Here is a 6,783-nt window from a genome sequence, read left to right as displayed (position 1 = left end):
TTTTCCATTTACTGGCTGTTGCATCTCTGTAAAACATTGATTCTCCATATATGTGTGGGTCCCCTGTCCCGTCTCAACTTTCTCTTCTGCTCCCTTAATCTATTTGTCTATTTTCATGCCAAAATTGCACTATCTTGATGACTGTACCTCTAAAGAAAGTTTTGTGATCTACTCATATTTGTCCTCTTCTTTTTAAGTTCATCTCTTTGTTTTAAAACTGTTTTGACTATTCTAGGTCTTTTGCATTTCCATAAAAATTTTAGAATCAGCTTATTAATTTCCATACCCATGAAAACCTGCTGAGATTTTTATTGGAATTGCACTGGATCTAGAGGCCAGTTTTGGGGAGAACTCTCATCTTATTAACGTTGGATCTTCTTTCCCTGAACATGGTATATCTCTGTTTAGATCTTCTTTAATTTCTCTCAGTAATATTTTAAAGATTTACTTATTTATTTGAGAGAGAGAGAGAGAGAGAGAGAATGAGCAGGGGTAGGTGCAAAGGGAGAGGGTGGGAGAGAATTTCAAGCAGACTCCCCACTGAGCACAGAACCCAAAGTGGGGCTCCATCTCAGGACCCTGAGATCATGACCTGAGCTGAAACCAAGAGTCAGACACTCAACTGACTGAAGTCACCCGGGTGCCCCTCTCTCAGCAATATTTTATAGTTTTCAGTGGACAGATCTTTTGGAGTTTTGTCAGATTTATTCTTAAGTATTTAATATTTTGGATCCTGTTTTAAAAGGTGTTGTTTCTTGGGGCGCCTGGGTGGCACAGCAGTTAAGCGTCTGCCTTCGGCTCAGGGTGTGATCCCGGTGCTCTGGGATCCAGCCCCACATCAGGCTCCTCTACTGGGAGCCTGCTTCTTCCTCTCCCACTCCCCCTGCTTGTGTTTCCTCTCTCGCTGGCTGTCTCTATCTCTGTCAAATAAATAAAAAAATCTTTTAAAAAAATAAATATATAAAAGGTGTTGTTTCTTGTAATTTCAGTTTCAATGGTTTGTTGTTAGTGTGTAGAAATGCAACATCCATTCTTAGTAAAACAAGAAAGAAAAAAAAAAAACGAAAACCCCAAACTCTTAGCAAACTAGGAATAAAAATGTCCTCAATCTAATAAAAAGCATCTGCAAAAAAGCTAAAACTGATATCATACATAATGATAGGACTAAATTTTTCTCCCAAAGATCCAGAACAGTAGGCATATCTATTCTCATCACTGCTATCAAACATTGTACTGCATGTTGGACCGTATCAAGATAGTGCAATTAAAAACTCATCTGGATTGCAAAGGAAGTAGAACGGTATTTATAGACAACATTCTCAGTGTAGTCCAACGGAGTTCAGACAAAAAAACCCACTAGGAGTAATAGATGAATTTAGCAAAATTGAAGTATACAGAATCAATTGCATATATCAGTTGCTGTTCAGTTTTACAGCTGTCGCTGATAGACATGACGTAATGGATACTAAGGAATTCATATTTATTGCATCTTTACTTGTACACTTGTTCTTATATTGGATTTATAATTTTTATAATCTTAACCATCTTGTAGATATAACAGTACCTCATTTGATTAGTAAACCCAAGTAGAATGAAAATATATCATACTTAATGCTGACAGTTCAGAAGGCATACCTGTTTTTACTAAACCAGTAATATCAGACTAGTCTTGTTTATCAAAGATTTATTCGAATCGCATGAACTTGAAAAACATTTGGATTAGTATCTATATTTCTGGGAGTTTTGGGAATATTTAAATTATATAAGCATTTTTTAAACATTCTTTAAGCTAATTTAAATAGAGTTCCTTCACAGGATTTTATAAATTAATTTGGTAATACCATCGGAGGTAGAAAAATACCATGTGTACATATAGAGGTAGATAGAGAGATATATACATCTCTATAGATATATATATGAACAAATACAAATGGAGAACTTATTGTTTTCATTCTAAAACCTTAGCTATGAGTCAGGTAAATGCAGTAATTCAAAACTCACTGGTTTATATAAATAGCTGGCTTTCATCTTTGATCCACTTTATACATTTTTTTAATCTGAATTGTTTCTGGCAGATGGTAAAAGTTAAAGTTACCTGTTTAATATGAGGGCTAAGTCTTTCCACCAATATTGGTGGAGGAAACTTTTAAGATTTTCTTTGGCCCTGATATGTAGTTGTTTTGGGGGGGGGTCCTTAAATTCCTTGAGAGCCCTTGATGGGGCACAGGAGGCCTAAAGTTCAAGTGACTGTGGGAGCTGAGGGGCCAGAGTGGGAAGGGGAAAGTCTGGCAGGGTAGACAGAAGGACGGAGCAGGTAGGGGCTTAGAGAGGGACGTAGGAAAGGATTCAAGGGAGCGGAAGGGAAGTTCGAAAGTGATAAAAGGAGGAATGGGAGTGATGGGAAGGGAGAGGTCTTAGGTAGTCAGTCTAGAGAAGCCACTGAAGTCCAAATTCTCCAGAGTGAAATCATGGCAACAAGCAGTAACGGGGACGGACGTAGCAGGGTAGCGGTCAGGAGGGATTTGGCGGTGGGGGGAGGGGGGTTCAGCCGACTGAGAAGTTCCTGTAGAAAGAGCAGAATCAAATAAAATGAAGAGGCACAAAGAGCCAGGAAAAAATTTCTAGCCCAAGCATCAGGGAGTGACTTCCCATGAGAAAGGAAGAGCGGGAAGGACTTCCAGCCCAGCAGTTAAGGGAGTGTATTTGTGCTGGAAACAAGGAGCCAGGGAAGAGCGTCTAGCCGGAAGGTACCTTTCAAACAAAGAAGCCTGAGACTAGCCCAGCCTCGGAGAGTACTTTCAGAATCTTAAGAATCCAAATCTGTCCTTACCATGCTTCAGTGGGTTGTCATCAGGAGTACTGGCTGAGGAGCTGGACTCACCAGTGGGTCCTCAATCCGTGAGTCAGGAGTGAAGACAAAGGCTTCAAAGATGTGCATTTGGGGTCCTGGGTGAGAGGCCCAGGGGTCCAATGGGGAATCCGATCTTGAATCATGGTACCATCACTGTTAAAGAAGAAATTATTCTGAAGCTTGTTGAAATGGTAAGGATGATTTATTCAGGACTATTGTCATAGGTGTCAAGACTATTACAATAGGGGAGATAGATGGGGCCCAAGTCTGAACACACAGCTGGAGATTTATAGTCAAGGAACTGAATGGGGGTTTGAGGGGTTGGTAGATAGAAAATTGCTAAGAGGAGACGCCAAGGGTAGGGGGAATTCTTGCTAACTTGACTTAGGATTCTTGCTGAAGGCAGGCTAGGGTGGTCAGATATTAAGAGTGGGGGAAATCTCACCAAGGCAACTTAGCAGGATTCTTGCTATAAATGGTCTAGGGAGGCCAGAGACAGGGCTCAACCGTGAGGTCCAGTCAGAAAGCTGGCTCGGAGGGGCCTGGCTAAAGTGTGGTTAAGAAGAGTGTCTTTGCCTAAGCTCCCCCCCACCCCAGTGTGATATATTTATGATGGTGTTTTGGCTGGTGTTAACTGGGCTGATATTCTGGTACTTTCCTGGCAAATCAAAAACATCAGGTCACGTTAAGAGTTACAGAAAGAAAATGTTGAAATTCAAATAAATTGCTTGAGTCCGTGGCCTAATTGCACTGATGAGCCTGTGAAGGAACCAAGCTCTAAGCCTGGTTACCATCATCTTCTAAATAGGGTTGGTCCGAGGAGCAAGAGTGAGGAGATAGGCCTGTTTGTCTCTGGGCAGATTCTGCCCAAGACTCGAGACCACGGCAAGAGGAAAGATAGGGTTCTCTTAAGTTTAGAGCCCAAACTTGTAGCCCCTGTCCCTGTCTGGGCTCTGACTAGAAACAATAAAATGCCCTAATACAAATGCTGTAATATCTGCAACGAACTTCGAAGAACTTCAGCACAGGCAGTGCGGTACCGGTCTCTGGGGCGCTAACGGACAGCGCAGGTACAGGCAATGCTGAAGGACTCTACCCACTTCGGGGACCGTGTGTTGGTATTTGAAAGGTTATCAGGATGCTTTTTCTCTAGAGGCAGGTCTAAGCACGTCCCCTCTTCAGTCCCCATAAGAACCAACGTCTTTGTGATTTAGCATAATGGATCTTAGAAGTAATAATGCTCATGGGTGACACTGAAGGTGTTCAAAATACGTAAGTTGGTTGAAAATACTGTATCAGACACTCCTGACCTTACTGAAGCAGGGTATTATGATCTAGAAGCCTCCATGATAGCGCATGCCCTTCCGAATGCTGTCTCCGTCTTAGGATTTGAAACAGACCTGTATCCAGAGCTTGTAGGAAGTTTCTCACATCCGATTGACTAGACATTGGGCTACATCTTACTGTTTGAATGTTGTCACATCTGCCTTGAGCGAGTCTGTTATGCAAGGAATTTGTCAGACAGCCAGTAGGACAGAGAACTGTACTTCATTGAGTTTCCAGAACTGGTTGTACAACTTTTTTGTGCCTGCTGGCTTCCAAATGTTTATTTTACAGCCGAGTTCAGTCTGAGACTGGCTTTCATTGTAACAAAGCACCTGGTAATGAAGCCGAGAGAACTATAGTCCTCACCGACTTCCAGGGCAGGCATAGAGGCCCACATCTGAATGTCTGTGTCCCTCAGTTTTAACAAGTTCCCCACAGCTCTGGGGCCTGAAGAAAGCCTGCATGTGTTGTTAAGGACCTTTGTTGTGGCAGGTGTTCTTATATTTCTATGACCCTGCATAATGGCTCTTCACCATTAAACCCTTTTATACTAAACCACCTCAGCTCATTTATTAGAAGGACTCATAAAACTCACTAAATGGCACTGAGCTAGGGGGTGAATGAAAAGAGCACGCTGCCGCCTCCAGCGCCTCCAGGAACCATTTTTTTTTAAATGCCTGTGTTCCTGTTTCTATGTTAATATATGTGGGTGAATCAGTTTCAGCTTTTGAATGATCCTAAAGACGAGGCTGAGGTCCCGCAGCCAGCAAAAGCCCCCTAAAGGCTGCAGTTTTCCCCCTCTGGCCAGAGTCCAGTGTTCTCTTTACATAATTGCAAAAGGCACAGAAAACCTCCCCCACACCTACTTATTTTTACACTGAGTCAGTTATTTTATTTGTTTGTCCTTTTCGTATTTGTAGGTGCCAACGCCCAGGCTGGGTGCTTCTCTCTTTGCTCCCAAGGTCACATCTTTGTCGCACGCGTATACCGGTGTGTGACTAGATGTCTGTGTTGTTCCACTTTTGTTTTGCCAAGTAAGAAATGGTTACTTCTGGCCCTTAAGTACGCTGTGAAATTCCTTTTGGGAACCCTGCAAATAAAATAAATAAGAACATCAGGAGTCTTTAGACTTATTAAAATTCCAGACTCTCTGAAAACGGTATTTCCTGTCTAATCTTAACGTTAACGAAATGATCAATTGCGAGCCAAAGCATGATTGCGGGATGAGCTCTTTTGGACATTATCTGCCTGGCGTTGAGAATAGCCAAGTCATCGTCTCCATTAACTTGTCAATGTGAAACTCCCCTGTTTCTGATATGTATATGTAATGGGCAAGCGTACACACACCACAAAACAGCAGAGAAAGCTGACAGTCCCGTGTCACTACCAGGAAAAGTCGTACCTTGGGTTTAACTGTTGGCCTTGAACTTAGCTTTGTGGCTACTCTGAGAACAACACCAACATGAATATATCGTCACACAAAATTCTCATGTGTGGAATGATTCCACAGAGCTGTTACTGGACAGCGAAGTTTTCAGAAAGGGCCTTTGCTCTTTGTTAGTGGCAAAAATAAATAAATACATAATAAATAAATTTCCTTAGGAGGGCAGTTACCTCTTTAAAAGCCAGACGATGGGAACGGGGAAGGGAGAGGGCTGTCTGATGGGAATTTATGCCAATGGAATGCAGACGAGTTGTACTTAGAAGGCCTTGTGCTTGTTTAGCTGGGAGCGGTGCTGTTCAGGAAAGCCAAGGAGATTGTGTTTTTTTAGACACATCAAAATACTGTGATCATTTTTTCATTAAAACTCGTGATATTTATCATTAGGTTCGATGTCGTAGAATGATTCCCGGGTTTTGAATCAAAACTCTGGGTGAGAGGACCCTTACCTCGTTGCTTAACCATTCGGAGCCTGGAGCTTTCTTTAGTAGAACGCAGATCAGTATCTCTCACCAGCCCGGCAGCTTATCAGGGGGCTAAACGAGAGTTCCTATGCCAGTACCTGGGACATAGCAGATCCTCAATAAGGGTTAGTGCTCTCAGTCTTGTCCGAAAACCAACAGTGTATGTGTACTCTGTGTATAGCCTTGGTTCACTTTTTCAAAGATTACTTATTTATTTATTTGTCAGAGAGAGAGAGAGAGAACAAGCAGGGAGAGCAGCAGGCAGAGGGAGAAGCAGGCTCCCCGCTGAGCAAGGGCCGGTGATGGACTGGATCCCAGGATCATGACCTGAGCTGAAGACAGACACTTAACAGACTGAGCCACCCACCCATCCCTAGCCTTAGTTCATTTTTATGTTTGACTCCCAGGTGTAAAATCTTTGAGGGTAGGGACCTTATCATTTTTTTCCCTGAAAAATTAATAGCAATAGACATAAAGAATTGGTGTGTATTAAATTTTTATCACATGAATTACACCTTTTCTTAAAAATACTTTAAAAATGCTAGTATAAGGCAACTTCCTCTCACCTCTGGAGCTAGCCTGGAGGTTGCCCCTATGACTCAGTGAAGAAAACCCCTCAGTACTGGGAATGGGATAGCCGAACTCAAGTTAGGAATTTAGGGAGTAATAGAGCATTCCATCTCCATATTTACGTTTGTAGA

The sequence above is a fragment of the Ursus americanus genome, chromosome 27, assembly GCF_024610735.1.
Source record: "Ursus americanus isolate L20-20 chromosome 27, mUrsAme1.1.p, whole genome shotgun sequence".
NCBI classification, from domain to species: Eukaryota; Metazoa; Chordata; class Mammalia; order Carnivora; family Ursidae; genus Ursus; species Ursus americanus.
The sequence above is the reverse complement of the archived record's forward strand: the minus strand, read 5'-3'. Positions refer to the sequence as shown.